At 33.0% G+C, this 19,876-nt stretch overlaps 1 protein-coding gene across 2 annotated transcripts in view; it reads left to right on the top strand.

Moving 5' to 3' along the window:
• LOC117978267 (protein eyes shut homolog) overlaps positions 1 to 19,876 on the top strand; it is a 377,736-nt gene that overhangs the window by 271,858 nt on the left and 86,002 nt on the right. The window lies entirely within an intron of this gene.

The raw sequence follows: 19,876 nt of genomic DNA, 5'->3' as shown, positions 1-19,876 counted from the left end.
CAACTTTATTTAGGAAAACATGCTCCAAAGAATATAGGATCAGAAAATTAATCTGCTTAGGTCTAGCAGACATTTTACCACATTGCCTCTTATCCAAAGTGGGACAATCTCATTCATTCAGTGATTTTTTAGACATTAAAGATAATAATAAAATATATTTATTTATGTATATCCATACATCAGAGCCACTAAATGCAAGGTTACCCCTGTATTTTATTTAGTAGCCAACAACAGATGGAGAGCAATTTGTTTCAGCACAGGAAATGAAAAGTTAATAATAATAAAACAGAATTTTGGCTATGTGTAGTGGCTTATGCCTTAAGTAATCTCATCACTTTAGGAGGCCAAGGTAGGATCCCTTGAAGCCGTAAGTTTGAAACCAGCCTAAGCAACGTAGCAAGAACCCACCTCTACAAAATACAAAAATAAAAATTAGCTGGGTGAGGTGGCATACACCTCTAGTCTTAGATACTTTTGAGGATGAGGCTGTGGGATCACTTAGCCCAGGAGTTTGAGGCTGCAGTGGGCTATGATTGTGCCACTACACTCTAGCTTATGGGACAGAGTGAGACTCTCTTTCTAAAACTTAAAATGGAATTCTTCTGTTTGACTTATTAAGAAGTCTTTGTTCTGTAGTCTTCAGTTTGGTTACATGCACTTGAGTTTGGTGGATAAATACAGCTGAAAAACACCTAACATTTCTGCCATCACTTCTAGAGAGAAAATTCGTCATCATAAAGCCATAAAGTGCTGTAATACCTGCTGAGATGACCAGTTAAATCCAGGAAGAGACTTTGGCAAAGATGAAAATGCTTTAAAAGACTGGTCCCTCACCATGAACTATAAACACTTGTCCATCAAAGCCAAAATTTTATGAGTAATAAAAGGATTCTTAGCCTCTGCTCGCTGTTTAAATTTCTTATGGAAGGACAACCTCATAAGAAGAAATCAAATCCAACCAAGTTTAACATAAATGCTTTAGACATTGTTTTCACCTCTAAAACACATAGATATTATTGAAGTTAATCTTGTTTTATAAAGCAAGATAGCCTCCCCAACAATTATGAAAAGCAAAAACAATTAAATTACCTACTCAGCCTCTTTGCAATCTGAGTCTATTGATTTTTTAGCTTTCCTCAATATATGAGTAATTTAATGGCACCATTTTAATATGCTCTAAAATCATAAAGAAAACAAGTGTATATGGAAGCCACAGTCTTGAACCAGAAAACACGTTTCAAAATTTTACTTGTTTTGCACGTTTACTAAATCTATTTAAAATTGACTATATTAATTCTCTTCATGATCATGGAGAACACATCTAGAGACAGATTAGTTTGTAATTCAAGTATTTTAATGTACCCTTTACAGTCATTATCCATATACAAAAATAATATTTTCCTTCCCTGTTGAAAGAATAACTAACCACAATATTCAACATTACCTTTGTAATCAAATATACATTTATACAGCTAAAGGCTTTTCAGCTGACCAAGATAGTTAGTCAAAGGAGCGCTTTGGTACTGAATTGCACATATAATTACATTAGCCATTCAATTTTTATTCATTATCAATGTCTGCAATAACACCCTTAGACACAGAGACACCAAACAAGAAAAACAATCTCTAGCTTCATTTATTATTTGCCTTCCTGGAGTAAATTTCATTTGGGCAGAAAATATAGAGTAATAGTTCATATGCACTTGAGGTTGGAATGCAGAGAAAATCTCCCTGCTTTTTATTAATAATAGCTTCTAGGTTTGAGGGTTATTGAAGGCATACTATTTCTTCCATCTTCAGACAGAGGTGAGAGATCCATTAACCTGTACATGCCTCAGTTAATGTAACACACATCATCTGGATACCAGAATATTTAAATATTTCTGAGGTAGCAGCAAAATACCAAAGCATTTATAAACTTAGGATACCTACTCTCAAAACCTCACTTCTTAAAAATATAATTGTGTACTGATTGGTAAAATGAGTTAGATTTGATGTAATATAAAACAGATGCCTTTCATTAAACATGGAAAATCTGTAATATATTTTCAAGCACAAGAGGATGAATGCATTTATTTAATACTGTGTATTAAAAATAGGTTTCAATGGCCGTGAAAGGAAGAGAGAAAGGAAGTAACAAAGGAAGCATTATTTCCGAAGCCACAAAGTGAAGGACATAGGATAAATATCCATTTTCCATAAAGTATTTTTGTGGAGAGTAAGACTAAAGAAAATAGTAAGACTAAAGAAAATAATAAGGTAATTCACAGACCATCAGAAAAATCTTAAGAGCAAGGTTATATGAGGAAAAGAAAGAAAAAAATAGAAATAAAATTGTTAGGGAACATAATGAAAGGGAGGTTATGGATTGTTAATCTTCTGGCAACTTAGTAAGAAGGACAGTGCACCCTACCAAGAAAGAAGCAAGTAAAACTTCCAATGTATAGAAAAATGTTGGCAGTCTTTGGCTGAGTTAATGAAGAAGGAGGCTGCCAGGACACAAATTTCACGTTAAATTCATTACACCTTAGAAACCTGGAAGGAAGGTGTTCCCAAGAAAGCTGGGATTAAAGTTAGACTTTGAAATAGGGGGCTAAAGGCAAGACACATAGGAACCTAAAAGACAAATTGACAACTGAAAGGAATTGAAAAGTCAATGGATGGGATTTATTTATTCAACAGATATAATTAAATAAACACTCTCAGGGATAAAGTAAACCCTAGAGAATGTCGCTTATAGTGGGGCAATTAGAAGGCTAGACAGAGAGATAAAATATCTTAAGTAAATTTCTCAGGAAAATATTATGAAAGAATAGAAGCGGGCTCCCTGAAGATAATGGTAGGTTTGGGAGGAGAGGGTAACCTAATTATGCGGCCTTGCTGGAGTTGGGCCTAGGGTGAATGTAAAAGTGAGTTAGCTAGGTGACTGTGAGGACGGAGGGAAGTATATTTCAATGGGCATAGCAAAAGCCAGAGGTTTATAATGTGTGGTCCTGTATCAGCAGCATCAGAATCACCTGGGAACATGGCAATAAAAATTCTCAATTTATGATACCTAATGTAGACCCACTGAATCAGAAGTTTTGGAAGCTAGGTCCCGGGATCTGTTCTAAAAAGCTGTCCCTGTGATTCTGACATTGGCTAACATTTCACTCCCAGTGACACAAGCAAACAGCTAAAAACACTGAAGAACATCTGCCTGTCACACACATTACATTTTAACAAATTACCTGCCTTTTAATTTTATGCATGGTTTAATTACATGTATTTTTAAATTGAATAATTTAACATTTTGAATACAAAATTCTCACAAAGCAAAATCCCACATACATGTGACATAGACCAAGAAATAAAATGTTGCCAGCGTTCTCAGATCTTTACTCCTCCCCCTTCTCAGTAAATATGCCCCAACGATAAAAACCAATCTGAATTTTTAAATTTTAGTTTTGTTTTCCCTCATTTAATTTCTATGTGGGTGAGGATTATGCAGTATATTCTCTATTCTCTTTATCCTTTTTCTATTTATAGGATGTTTGTGTGATCATGTTGTGTTTAGTTTTAGCAATTATTTCTATCGTCATGTGCTTTTTGACTGAATGAACATATCAAAATTATATATCTGTTATAATGATGATGGACAGAATTTAGGTAATTTTAAGTTTGGAGTTATTATGAATGATGCTACCATAAGCTTTCTTGCACTTGTCTGTTGTTCCTTTGTAGGATGTACACATAAACATACATATATACATATGTGTGTATATATGTATATATATATGTCTCTCTATATAGAGAGAGGCTTTTTGGTCCTGATTTATGTATTTGTTAAATGTTATTAAATGATAACACATTGTTTCCAAAGTGATTGTTCCAACTTACCCTCCTGTTAGATGTGTAGGATATTTCCTGTTGCTTCATATGAACACATTACTCTGTGGGTCACAGATGTTTATTTCAGCCACTCTGGCAATTAGGTAGCAGCAGTTTTTTGTTTAATTTTATGTTTATTAATGATATAAAAGCTTTGCATGTTTATTGGGCATTTGCATTTTTTCTATGTGAAGTGTATTTTTCTTATTAAATTTCTTTTCCTATTGAGTATAAATGTAACTTATTATATTCACAGATTTTCTAAAATTTTCAGTATTAAAGTGGATCCAATTTGGTTCTGTTTATTGCTACATGTCAATACTAATAAAATGTAATTGCTCATATTTCTTTTAAGATTCTTCCAACTTTAGTCAGTCATGGGACTAGAATTAAATATGGTACATTATAAGGTATTTGTATCAAGTTACAATAACTTCTTGAGATTAGATTGGAAGCTTTATTTATTTTCCATGCTCTAAAAATGTGCTACTCAGTATAGAACCACAAGCCATGTGGCTATTGAGCACTTGAAATTTAGTTATTTCAAAGTTAAATATGCTATAAGCATAAAATACAGACATACATTGTTTTCTTGTGCCTTGCTGTAATGGGCTTCACAGATACTTCAGTTTCTACAAATTGAAAGTTTGTGGCAATCCTGAGTCAAGAAGATCTATCAGCACCAGTTTTTCTAACACCATGTGCTCACTTTGTGTCTCTGTCACCTTTTGGTAATTCTCACAATATTTCAAACTTTTTTATTGTTATATCTACATGGGGCTCTGTGATCATTGATCTTTGATGTTACTATTGTAATTGCTTTGGAACACCACCAACTGCATCGATATAATACGGAAAACTTAGTAGATAAATGTCGTGTGGTTCTGATTGCTTCCGACTGACCGTTCTGCTTTCTCTCCCCCCTCTTCTCATGTCTCCACAGTCCCTGAAACACAACAATATTGAAATTAGACCAATGAATAGCCCTACAATGACCTCTAAGTGTTTCAGTGAAAGGAAAAGTCACACATCTCTCAATTTAAATGAGACAATGTATGTTTGTAGAAAGAAGCTTAATGAGGAAATCATGTGGAAAGCTCAGATAGCCCAGAAGCTAGGCCTTGTGCTCCTAACAGTTAGCCAAGTTGTGAATGCAAAGGAACAATTCTTGAAGGCAATTAAGAGTGCTACTATAGTAAATACATGAAAGTTAAGAAACCTAAAGAGCCTTATTGTTGATATGAAGAAAATGTTAGTGGTCTGAATAGAAGACCAAACCAGCCACAACATTTCCTCAAGCCAAAACCTAATCCAGAGCAAGACTCTAGCTCTCTTCAATCTATAAAGGCTGAGAGAGGTGAGGAAGGTATAGAAGAAAAGTTTGAAGCTAGCAGAGATAGACTCATGAAATTTATGGAAAAAAGCTACTTCCATAACATAATAGTGCAATGTGAAGCAGGAATTCCTGATCTAGCTAAGATTATTGATGAAGGTTGTTATACTAAACAACATATTTTCAATGTGAAAAAAAACAGCCTAGTATCAGAAGATAGTGCCACCTAGGACTTTCACAGCTAGAGAGGAAAAGTCAGTGCTGACTTTAAACCTTCAAAGAACAGAGTGCTTCTCTTGCTAGGGGTTAATGCAGCCGGTGAATTTTAGTTGGAGCCAATGCTTATCTTCCATTCCAAAAATCCTAGGTTCCTTAAGAAAGATGCTAAATTTACTCTGCCTGCCCTCTAGAAATGGATGAACAAAGTCTGAATGACCACACACCTGTTTACAGCATAGTTTAGTGAATATTTTAAGCCCACCATTGTGACCTGCTGCTCAGGAAAAAAAAAAATATTCCTTTCAAGATGTTACTGCTCAGTGACAATGCAACGGATCACCCAAGAGATCTGATGGAGTTATACAAGGAGATAAATATTGTTTTCATGACTGCTAACATGGCATCCCTTTTGTAGCCCACCAATAAAAGAATATTTTTACTTTCAAGTCTTTTTATTTAAGAAATGCTTTTTGTAAGGCTATAGCTTCCATAGACAGTGATTCCTCTGATGGATCTAAGCAAAGTCAATTGAAAGCTTTCTGGAAAGAATTCACCATTCTAGATGCCATTAAGAATATTTGTGATTCATTAGAGGAGATCAAAATGTCAACAATAACAGGAATTTGGAGGTAGTAATTCCAACCTTCATGGGTGACTTTGAGTGGTTTAAAACATCAGTAGAAGAAGCAACTGCAAATGTAGTGGAAATAGCAAGAACACTAGAATGAAATGTGGAGCCTAAAGAGGTGAATGAATTGCTGCCATTTCGTGATACAACTTTAATGGATGAAGATTGTTTCTTACGAATGAGCAAAGAAAGTGGTTTCTTCAAATATAATCTACTCCTGGTGAGGCTGCTGTGAACATTGTTGAAGTTACAACAAAAGATTTAGAATATTACATTAATTTGGTTGGTAAAACCAAGTGCAGGGTTTGCGAGGACCAACTTTAATTCTGAAAAAAGTTCTATTGTGGGCAAAATGCTCTCAAATGGCATTGCATGCTACAGAGAAATATTTCATGAAATGAAAGCTTGTTGTCTTATTTTAAGAAATTATCACAGCTTCTCCAATCTTTAGCAACCACCACCCTGATCCATCAGTGACCATGAACATTGAGGAAAGAACTTCCATCAGCAAAAATATTAGGATTTGCTGAAAGCATGGATGATTGTTAGCATTTTCTGGCAATAGAGTATTTGCAAATTAAGGCATGTACATTGTTTTCCTCAGATATGAAGTTATTGCACACTTAATAGATTATAATATAGTGTAAACATAACTTTCATATGCATTGGGAAGCCAAAACATTTGTGTGACTTGCTTCAGATTGATATTGACTTTATTGTAGTGATCTGGAAACCTACCTGCAATAGCTCCAGGATATGCCTGTACGCACTTTACCACTTTGGTTTTCAAAAACTTAGTATAAACAAAACTTAAAATATAATGTTAATAATGTTTTATATTGATAATGTGTTATGATAATTTTATTTTGGATATATTGAGGTACATTAAATATTATTAAAATGAATATTACTTGCTTTATTTTTTAAAATGTGATGACTAGAAAATTTAAAATCGCATGTGAAATGTTCTGTTTCTCTTGAATGGAGCTGTTCTAGAACATAATGAACAAAATTGTACAGATTACACAGGTTTTAAAGAATCAAAATTTAGGCTCAATGTGTTTTTGGAGGTTAATTCTCTGATTTTTTTTTGATAAATTATATTTTGTTATTGGTATTTTCAACCACTATAAATTTATTTGTGTGAATTTTTGTACATGTTTAGATTGCAATTTTACTAGAACAGAATTGTTCATCATTCTCTTATATTTTCAGTCTTTTAAAACACATATAATCAAATTATAAAATTTCTATTTTAATATTCTTAATGAGGTGTAGATATGTTCTCTCACTTTTTAAATAAGAACTACTAAAGGACTGATTGCTTTATTTGTTTTTTAAAGCCTCATGTTTGGGTTTATACATCCGTAAGTTATACATTTATATTTTATTCACCTTCCAATAGCTCTGCTCCTGAAAAAAAATGACTGCCTTATTTTTCAACTTTTCTTTTGAATATTAACTCTTCATATGTCTGCCTTATTTTCTCTTTTTTCTCATTCTCCCAGAGAAATGACTAAATCTGCATGGTATTAGGGGTTGAGGTGATTTCAGCCAGAGATTAGGCAAGCCCCTGATCAAAGCTTTAAAGCTTTGATGAAACATGAAAATAAAATTAGATGTAGAGAGGCTTCACTGTCCAACCACAATTGGTAGTTTGCTAATTGTGGCTTGAGACCATACTTTTAGTATTCATGACAGATTTTTTCTCTTTATTTCTTCTAAAAAAATGGGATACATGTGCAGAACGTGAAGGTTTGTTACACAGGTATACGTTTGTCATGATGGTTTGCTGCACCTATTGACCCATCCTCTACGTTCCCTCCCCTCACCTACCAACCCCCAACAGGTCCTGTTGTGTATTGTTCCCCTCTCTGTTTCCATGCGTTCTCAATGTTCAACTCCCACTTATAAGTGAAAACATGTGGTGTTTGGTTTCCTGTTCCTGTGTTAGTTTGCTAAGGATGATGGCTTTCAGCTTCATCTATGTCCCTGCAAAGGACAAAGGACATGATCTCATTCCTTTTTATGGCTGCATAGTATTTCATGGTGTTTATGTACCACATTTTCTTTATCCAGCCTATCATTGATGGGCATTTGGTTTGGTTCCATGTCTTTGCTATTGTAAATAGTGCTGAAATAAACATATGTGTGCATGTGTCCTTATAGCAGAATAATAGGAATGCTTTTACAGAGTTATTGGAAATGTAAATTAGTTCAACCATGATGGAAGACAGTATGGCGATTCCTCAAGGATCTAGAACCAGACATACCATTTGACAGGTCTTCTCTGTATTACTTTTTGTTTACATCATTTTGATTGTGTTGCTCAAAATTACTTTTCTAACTGGAAATGTAGTTTTTCTACTAGGAATACTTGAATTTATTAAATAGGAACTTAGGCTGGTATGTACAACGTAGTCCCATGTAGCCTAACCTAAAATTGCACAACAGGATATGTAACATATGCATATTTTTCCAACAATTATACCTCACAGTCTGTTTTGAATTCTACCACACCCTTCTCATATCATAATTCAGTGCTCTGGGAGCCCTTTTTATTTCAGTCTCCTGCTTCTTCAAAGTAAGAGATGTGAATGGATTTATTTTAGGGGCCATATCTATTTGCTCCCCATGTGCTTTTTGTTGTTGGTATTCTATGCATGATTTACATGTTTTTAGGTACTTTCTTAAATCCAGTATTGCATTTTGGGCTTCTGGCAGCCATTCCTCGAAGTTTCTGATGAATAATGTAGAGATGGAATGTTTCTAGACTATCCCCCTTGTGCCTCAGTCACCTTGCTTCTAATAGGCATAACGACAATATCTACTTTATAAAAGTTGCTGCATTATTACATATAAAGGGCTTAGAGCACTGTGTGGTTTATTAAAGACATAGATGAAAAGCAATATAACAATCATTCTTATGCATTTATGTATAATCTTTCCTCTCATACTACAAGAGCAGAGTTGAATAATCCAAGAGACCTGATGGCCCACAAAGCCCAAAATAATTACTATCTGCTTCTTTAGAGAAAAAAAATTGCAGATCCATACAATGGAGGAATATATTGGGTTTTAATCTCCTTGCAATAGGTTGTGTGCTCAATCCTGGTAATTTAAGTGGAAGAGCTGAGTGGTGAGAGTCACACATTAGAAACTTAGCAAAGTCAGTACTTTTAACTGCTAAACTTTCATATCCTGCATGGCCAAAACTGAATTAATAACAAGATAATAACTTTACTTAAATGGTATTTGTTAAGGTATGTTTACAATGAATAACTTAAAATATTTTTTTGTTTATCTGAAATGCTAAACTAGCAACTTTTTACATAATTACTTTTACCATGGATGAATAACTGAGTATTTTCATTAAATGTTCTTTCTTATTTTGGAGCAATTCTTTGTCTTGGCAAACTCTTAAAAATGTAATCAAACATGGGTAAACAAGTTAGCTGTCTTTCTTCAATTTTCTTGTATTTACTTCTTCTGTCATTTTTCAAGTTCTTGAACAGAGCCCCTAGCAACCATTTCTTTCTCTCCCCATAGAAATGAAAGGCAAATTATCATGCTACTTGGTGATGCCTTTGTGTTGCCTATCCTAAGAGTATAATAGCTTCATTCTTACAGGAAAGTAGACTAAAACGAACTTGAGTGAATAAAATACTCAACTAACTGCAGTGCGTTATTTTACACAGAATTGCTTCGGAAATTTTTGACACTTCATCAGAGGATTGACCAAAAGAATTTACTGAAATTGTAATAAAACATAATGGTCTAAAATAATCTTTTATTCATTGTGATTTTTTATGGATATATGCACATTGTTAGGATAGCAGAGCTAGTTTGTTTTATAGAAGCCCCATTATGATTTCTACTAAAATAAAAATTACTTAGATAATTTTAATAGGATTGCTGCTTAAATATTTTACTTCAAATTATTTGGGTTATGTCTGTATGTTTGTACATGTGTGTGTATGAGAGAGAGAGACAGAGAGAGACTTTTTTGAGATAAAAATGATAATAACTTACACCTGGAGAATTGTTTCTTTATCATGGACATCTTTTAATAAATGGCTCCTTATTTATGCCACACTTACTATTACTATGAAAAATGTACTGTACTCTTATAGCAAACCCACACTATGTATTTTTTGTATTTAGATAAACTTTTAAGCATTCTACTCCAAGAATATAACCCTGTCTCACTTTTCAAATTTGTTCCTTCTAGGATTCCAAATTCTGTTGGTTTTTCATTCCCTCAAACAACAAAGTCTATTGAGCCTTTACCATACTTTCATTATTTCCTCCTTGTGATGCCTTTCTCTTCTTGTGCAATTAAATTATATGGTCTGTCATTACTACCACTTTTTCACATTCTCAATTTCTTGTTCCTCTCTCCTCGCGTTGTAACCCCCTGCAAAATTACAAACCTGTTAAATTTATCTCTACTTATTAATTTGTTTGCAGTAAAATATACATGGAACCATGCTACCTGGTCTCATATATTCACTAATTTCAAGGAGTTCGTAGACACTGCCCATAAATTTTGATAGGTTTTTCTAATGTGTACATTTTTTTCTCTCAATATGCTAGGCAACCATTTATTACGTCTCTTCCTTACTCAAACTTCCACCCCTTTCATTAGACTTCATTTTTGTCTTTGCTTCATATTTTAGTAAACAGCAGAAACAACCAGAAAAAGAGATCTCCAGGCTCTGCCTGGATGCCACCAGTTAACTTGATTATTTGCCCATCTATTTTTGTCTTTTCTCCTGTTATATTGATGTCTCTTACCTGATAATCCCTTTACCGGTGGGTGGGATTCCATGTGTCACTCTACCTTACTTATAGACATTAATCTAGAATCTGTCCCCTTTATTGCATTCATTATCAATTTTCTTTCTCTAGTTAATCATCCCATCTGTTCACAAATATGACCTGACAACCTCTAAGACCTCCTTAGTTGCTACTTCATACCACTGTACTTCATACAACTCAGAAGAGATATTTGGATCAATGCTTCACAAATTTTTATTTACATATGAATCATGTGGGACTCTTGGTTAAATCGGATTCTCCTTCAGTTGGTCTGGAGTGCATTTCTAATGAGATACCAGGTGAAATCTTGATTCTACTGGTTCAGGGACCATCCTTTGAATTGCCAGGAATTATATACTACCTCTTTCCATTTTTATTCTTCTCATTTCCTCTTGAACCTATGCAACTAATGTTTATCCCCACTATACCATAGAAACAGTTCTACTAATGTTTATTAAATCGCCATTGCTAAATTTAATCTTTAATTAATTCAGTCTAATTCTTCGTCTTTTATAAACCATTTGCAGTATTTGACAAATTTTGTATTTTTAAAACATCACACTCTTGTTTCTCCTACATTCCCCCTTCCTTGGTTGTTCTTTCTTAATAACTTTTCAGGTACCTTCACATCTTTATATTTTCTATACATTGAAGTGCACATTCTATACATTGATAGCACAACTCTGCTATAGTAACATTAAATATCAGTGTTGCCATCTCTCTCTCCATTTTTTCCCTAAAGGATCATACCTGTTCTCTTGGCTTTAAATACTATCCTCATACAGGCAAATCTCAAATATTTATCTTCACTTATGACCTCACCTCAGAAACTGCAGATCGCTCTAATTAACTGCCTATAAACCAACCTCACTTGGATGTGTAATAAATATCTTGAAATTAACATATCTAAAAGTGATTCTGATTTCTTCCCTTAAATTCTTTTTCCCTATCTTAGAAAAGATTAATCCTTTCTTTCTGGTTACTTACATAAAAAAAAAAAAAAGATTAAATCTTCCTTTTCCTTTTCCTTCACTTTAAATCCATCAACAAATGTAGATGACTGTACTTTCAAAATATATTTAGAGCATGATTTTTTTCTCACTGTCTTCTTCACTAGCATCCTAATCCAGTCTCTATAATTCCATTACTGCAATACTGCAGTAGTCTAAAATCTTGTCTCTCTGCTTTCCTTCTTGGACATCTACAGGCTACTTGTGAAGAAATATTTTGAAAATGTGAAATCATGCCACTATTTAGAACAAAATGCTCCGTAATCTTTCCATAGAATCTAAAAGCAGTAAATGCCAGAATTCCTGAAATAGTTTATTACATCCTCCTCTGAGCTCATCTCCATACCCATACAATTGTTGACTCAGTCTCTTAGCTTTCATTCTGTTTCTTGAATACCTAAGCATGCTCTCAACTCAAAGTCTTTGCATTTGTTGTTTTCTCTGTTGATATGCTCTTTATTTATTCATTTACTTGTTTTTTCACCAAATATTTATTGAGAATCTATTGTGGGGTAGCAGCATTCTATTTGCTTGTAATAAATCAGCCAATAAAACAAACAGAATTACCTGCCCAAGTAGAGCTTATATTTAAATGAAGGAAACATATTATATACACAAATCCTTATATAATATATTATTTTAGAACATTATCTGAACTGAAAAGTGTAAATACAACAAGATGAGGGAAGTTGGTGTTCACATTATTCCTTTTTTTTTTTTTAAGACAAAGTCTCCCTCTGTCGCCCAGACTGGAGTGCAGTGGCGCAATCTCCGCTCACTGCAAGCTCTGCCTCCTGGGTTCGAGCAATTCTCCTGCCTCAGCCTTCCGAGTAGCTGGGGTTACAGGTGCCTGCCACCATGTCTGGCTAATTTTTGTATTTTAGTAGAGACGGGTTTCACCATCTTGGCCAGGCTGGTCTCGAACTCCTGACCTCATGATCGGTGTGCCTCAGCCTCCCAAAGTGCTGGGATTATAGGTGTGAGCCACAGCACCTGGCCCACTTTGCTCTTAAACAACCTATCCACAGGACTCATTCCATTATTTCTATAAATCTTAGATATTCCTTGCATCTTTGAGGCTGCACAATGTGCCCCCTCTCTTAAGAACTCTTCTTAGAAATCCTTTTACTGATTTATTTTTCTTAACATCATTTATTACTAGTAAACATACTGTATAATTAATTGATTATATGTATTTTAAATGTGTTCTATTTCCTTGTAAATTCATGACTTCATGAGGTTAAAATCTATTTTGTACATTGCTATAATCCAAGTATATAGACTATTTCTTGACATATAATCAGTGTCAATAGACACATTATTCTAAATTAATTAAAGTATTACTTTAATTGCTTCATAGCTGTGATGAAGAATATTTTACATAAGAAAAAGTCTGATATCTTAATTTGGGGGTCTAAGCATATACGATCATTTTCTTTTCATCAAACATTCCATAAAAATAAACAAATACGGTGTTTCTGAAGCATAACATGGAGACCATTATCAGACTTTTTATTCAGGAATTCTGGGGAAATTGAGAAGTGATTGGATCAGGTAAATTAAAAAGCCAAGGCACAGAAAATCACATCTTAAAATGTGCACAACAAAATGCTTTCACCTCAGGAAAAGCAGTTGTCCCCATTTTGAAATCTTGGGGTCAAGCTTATGAGAATGGATCACTGCAAGAGCTCTTAGATATGGCACTAAAAGCACAACTCATAAAAGAAAAACTAAATAGATAAATCAGTGTTCATAAAAATAAACTATTTTTTTTCCAGAAATACCATGTTAAGAAGATTAAAAGACAAATGATAGGCTTGCAAACCACATATATGACAAAGGACTCATATATAGATGACAGAAAGGCATCTCAAAACTCAATACCATGAAAATCCAAAAATCTCGATAAATAATAGACAAAAAATACAAGGAGAAAATTCACTGAAGAAGCTATAAGGATAGCAAATAAGTACATGAAAAGATGTTCAATGTCACTGACCATGAGATAAATGCAAATTAAGGCCACAATAATATGTTGCTACATACCTATTAAAATAGCTAAAATAAAAAAATGGTAACACAAAATGCTGGTGCATATGAGGGGTAACTAAATCTCTTATACATTGCTGTGGAAAATGTAAACTAGTACAGCCACTTTGGAAAACAATTTGACAGTTTCTTTAAAAACTATACATGCCTTAACCATATGACCCAGCAAATCCTAGTAGGATAAAAATTTACTTTCACACTGAAGCCTATATATTATTTGTGGTAGCTTTATTTGTGTCTTAGTCAGTTTAGGCTACTATAACAAATTAACACAGATTAAGTGGCTTAAACATTTATTTATCACAGTCCTGAAGGCTGGGCAATAGAGATCAAGGTCGCAGAAGATCTGTTGCCTGGTGAGGCACACTTCATGGTTTGTCAATGGCTGTCTTTTTGTTGTATCCTTCACATGGTAAAGAGCTGAGAAAGGGAGAGCAAGCTATCTGATTATTATAAGGGTACTAATCTTATACACGAGAGCTCCACTGTCATAATCTAATTACATCCCAAAATTCCCACCCCAAATCTATTGTATTGAGGATTAGGTTTCAACATAATATGTGGGGGACACAAATTTTCAGTCCCTAGCAATTTGTAATAGTGAAAAACTGGAAACAATAAAAGTGTCCTTCAATAAGTGAATGGTTAAACAAACTGTGGTACATTCATACCAGATACTACTATTTACCAATTAACCGAAAAAAAAAAAAGACCTATTGGTACACATAAGAGCTTTAATGTATCTCAAGGGCATTATAACAAGAGGGACAAAAAAGACAATTCCAAAAAGTTACATATTGTATGGTTTCATTTAAAGAACATTATCAAAATAGCTCAACTATAGAGATGGAGAAAATCGATGGTTGTCAGTGATCAGGAAATGGTAGAGGGCAGAGAAGTGGGAAAGATTATAACGGGATAGCATGAGAGAGATCTTTGTAATCATGGAATGGTTCACATTTTTATAGTGGTGATTACCTCAATCTACACATGTGATGAAATGACATAGAACTATACCCAAATATTATGCTAATGCCAATTTTCTAGTTTGATATAGTGTTATAGTTACATAAGATGTAAACATACTCAGGATTTCCTGGTATTAACTTTGTAATTTCCTATGAATCTATTACTATTTCAAAATGAAATGTGAAAAATCACACATTTCACTGTTTACTATGTTACCCAATGGATTACTTTGGAAACTGCCATGACAAATATACACACAGGATATATTTATACATTGGGAGAATTTTGTTTGTTTCTGGAAGAAGCCAAATAAAATGCATTTGTTTTTGTATATTTTTATATTCAACATATGATGTTGAACAACATTTTATCTGAGAGTAGAAATATTGGTCTAGTACTAACAATCAAATGGCATTTGAGTCTTCTATTTTTTGTACAGAATTAATCTGGACATGTATTGCTGTGAAAAGAGCATGGAATTATTATGGGATTAGGTGGTATGCGGTTTTTAAAATTATCAATCTTCCATTAATTAACCAGATGTGTGACATGTGGCAAATTGCTTAACATCTAGAAAAATTAGTTTCTTTTAAATAAAATAAAATGAAAATATACAACTCATTTATTTTACTTAACATAATATCCACCATTTCCATCCTTCTCACAAATAGCAGAATTTAATTATTTTATATGTCTGAATAGTATACTATTGTGTATATAGTTAACATTTTCTTTATCCATTCTTCCATTGTGGAACACTTAGGTTGATTCCATTTGTTGGCTATTATAAATCATGCTGCAATAAACAGGGGGTAAAAATATCCCTTTGGTATACTGACTTCAATTCCTTTTGGAGATATACATCATATTAACTGAAATAGGCCAGACACAGAAACACAAAAACTGCAAAAACTTCATGATCTCACTCATAAGTGAAATCTAAAAAAAAAAAAAAAAAAAAAAAGCTGGTATCATAGAAGTAGGACAGTGGTTACTAGAGACTGGAGAGGGGAGGGAAGAGGGAAAATGGGTAGAGGTTGGTCAACAGGTACAAAGTACAATGAGATAAGAAGAAGAAGTTTTGCTGTTTGATTGCACAGAGTGACTATGCTTAAGTAAGGTGCTATATATTACAAAAGGGCTAGAAGAGATGGTTTTGAATGTTCTTGCCACGAATAAATGATAAAGGCATGAGGTGATAGATATACTAACTATCCCGATTGGATCATTATACCACATGGATATGTTTCAAAATGTCAAAATATACTCAATAAATATGTACCATTACAATGTGTCAACTAAAATAAAACTGGGTAAGAATAGACCTCTATAAATTTCAGGTTTTGTTTTAAGAATTTTATCAAATCTTTATGGATGTAAGCACTATGGAAATGCCAAGAATTACATACTTATAAGGTAGGATCATTCAAACAATGTTTTACTATAATTTCAAGTAATATTTATGTCTAATTAAGTACCACTAAATATCTAATCAAATATCGTCAATATTTGATTATTTAAAAGGAAAACATTATGTTAATGTATCGTAACATGGAGAAATACATATTTACTCTTTGTATGATCAAAATAAAAGCTTATATATTAATAAATATCCACAAATTAAAGGTTGAGTTGTTTTCAAATAATAATGTCAATGGTGTGGTCACTGAACATTTTATACTGCCTTTATGACTGTCTGTTTTAGAAACTGACACAATCCAAAATCCAAATGAATTAATATTATATAATCTAAGCAGTGTTTTCTGGCTAGTAAGTTGTCACTAAGTAACTTAATATTTTGTAGATAAATATTTCTTGGTGCTCCTCTTCACATAGTAATAAATGAGTTGGATATAAGAAATTTTTCAATAAATATGTTGTTTACTAAAAACTGTTACACTATATAGTGATTTGGATGAAAATGGTTATAAACTTGAAGTACAAATACCTTAATTTTCAAAGTCCACATATATCATTTTTAGCTAGGAGTCAGATATCTCCCTTTTCAGTTTTTTCTAACATGTATCAATTGTCCAAAGCCTTACTCAAGGTAAGAGGAGTAAAAGAGTAAAATTTGTTTTCAAAATCTAGAAGTTCACAGAGATGGCAAGGCCTGTCAGCCTACTACTGCAGTTACGTTTTAATGTCACTATGGTGTGCCTAATGACAGCACATTGAACAGATTGACAAGTATTTGTTAACTGTGAAGTGAAACACCTGCTGATCCAAGTTCTATACAAGCTGCAGTGGGTACCCCAGGCTTGGACCTTAATAATACTAGTTTGTTAACTCTATTTGCATAATCTTAGTAGGGTGGGGACTAAGGGGAGGCAAGTGACTTGCCTAGGAAATCAAGTTTAAAGAGGCATTTGCTTTCACATCCCTTCAAGTGCCAAACCTCACTGTACAACTCTGCTGTTGATAGTGTATCGACGAATAGGCATGGCAAGAAAATTAGTCTTAATAAATCTAAAGGAATACAAATCATATCATATATGTTCCTCAACCCTCACAAAACTAATTAGAAATTAACAACAGATGTTGTTTCTAGAAATCTTCACATATCTGGAAATTATTATAAACAACATATTTCTGAAATAACCTGAGAGTAAAGAAGAAAAAAATAACATGGAACCATATGAAAAATTATGAAATGCAGCTAAGACAGTGCTTAGCTAAAACAGTGCTTATACTGTGCTTAAGTACTTATAACAGTGCTTATAGTTCCAAGTTTCTACACCAGAAAAAGAACTCTCAAATCAATATTTTAAGCTTCAGCCTTAAATAAATGGAAAAAAACCACATTAAGTGCAAAGCATACAAACAAAAGAGGACAGTAAGATTTGCACAGAAATCATTAAAACTTCTTAGAGAAAATCAATGAAACAAAAAAATTGATTTTTGAGGAAAACAAGATGGACAAATCTTTAGTCGGAATGAACAAGGAAAAAATACAAGGAAAGACACAAGTAAATAAAATAAGCATTGGAAGTGAGGACTCATTAATGACCACTCAAAATTTAAAAGATTATAAGGAGGTATTATGAACAACATTAGGCCAACAAATGTGACGACTTAGAGGAAATGAATAAATTCTTAAATATATGTAAATTACTAACAGTGACTCAAGAAGAAATGGAAAATTCATATAGACCTGCCAGATATTTAAGAGATTAGTACCAATCCTCGATAACTGGCACTAATCTCTTAAAAGAAGAGAAAAGGAAAAAAGAGAAGAGAAAGGAACACTTTTGAAGTCATGCTATCAGGCCAGTATTACCCTCATACCAAAACCAAAGACAAAGCTGCCACAAGAAAACACAGCTAGACTATGACTGAAAAAAATAAATGAATAAAAATAAAATTCAAAAATAAAATTAAGAAAGCAATTCTAGTTACATGACCTTCAAAATGCTTAGATATGAATTTAACAAATAAATGCAAGACTTTAACATAAAGCTATGCAACAATGCTGAGAGAAATGCAAGAATAGCCAAAGAAATGGAGATACATTGCATATTCATCGATTGGAATTCAATCTTGTTGGGATGGAAATTTTTCCCAATTTTATCTATTGATTTAATAAAATTCCTATAATATTCCAGCAGGCTTCTGTGTAGAAATTGACAAGCTCATAGAAAAATTTATAGGAAACTATAAAAAGAATCCATAGCATAGCAAAAATTATTTTTGGAAAAAAAGAAGGAAAGGTTGAATGACTACCCAATTTCAAAACCTACTATATAGCTATATGCATTATGTATTTATCTGGTCAATGGGTTATTGCACATAAAAAGGCATATAAGTCAGGAAAAAAATAGATATGCCAGAAATCAACTTTCTTGCATATCTATGTGCAACTTTATTGCACATAAAAAGGCATATAATAGGTCAGTTTTAACAGTTTTTAAACAAACAAACAAAGAAATGAGGGAAGGACAGTCTTAAAAGAAAAAAGTGTCATAACAATTGTACGTGTATACGTGAAACATATAAGCTAAATCATTATCCCACACCATATAAAAAATAAACTCAAATGGATTAGGAATCTAAACATAGGAGCTAAAATTATAAAATATATTAAAATGTCTTCATGACCTTGGGTTAGGCAAAATATTATTAGACACCAATTATATGATACCAAAATATATGATATAAAAATGACAAAATGGACTCAATTAAAGGAAAAGTAGAAAAATTGGATTTCATGAAATAAAAACTTTTGCTATCCAAATGTCAACAAGTGAGAAAATGGAAAGCCAAATCACATATATCATAAAGGACTTTTATTCAATATATACAAAGAACTCACTCAAAAAATGCTCTTAATCATAAGAAAGCTGATAACACAATTTAAAAATAGTTAATAGATTTAAAAAGGCATTTCATTTTTGAAGATATACAAATGATTAATACACATACCAGAAGATGCTAAAAATAATTAGTCATTAGTGAATGAAAATTGAAGCCTCAGTGAGATACCATTGTACATTTACTAGAATGAGTACAACAAAGAAAACGGACAATATCAAATGTTGGCAAGAATGTGGAGCAACATAAATCTGACACATCGCTGGTGGGAATGTTAAAATGGCACAGCTACTTTGGAAAACAGTTTAGCAGTTTCCTAAAATATTAAACATGAATTTTCCATAAAATCCAGCAATTCCATTCCTGGGAATCTTTTCAAGAAATATAAAAAAAATTCCCTCAAATAATTGTATATGAATTCATGATTCATGAGAACCAAAAACTGAAAACAGATGTCCACTGAAGGATGAATGGATTAACAAAATGTATATATTGTGAATTACTCTTTAGCAATATAAAGTACCAACTACTGATACATGATACAACATGAAAATTCTTTAAAAAACATTGCTATGCAAAAGAAGCCAGTCGCAAAAGACCACATAGTCCATCATACCTTTCTAATGAAATGCCTGGAACTGGGCTTGGGTACAAAGATTGACTACA

The sequence above is a fragment of the Pan paniscus genome, chromosome 5 (genome assembly GCF_029289425.2).
Source record: "Pan paniscus chromosome 5, NHGRI_mPanPan1-v2.0_pri, whole genome shotgun sequence".
Taxonomy (NCBI): Eukaryota; Metazoa; Chordata; class Mammalia; order Primates; family Hominidae; genus Pan; species Pan paniscus.
This window is presented reverse-complemented; position numbering and strand designations above follow the sequence as displayed.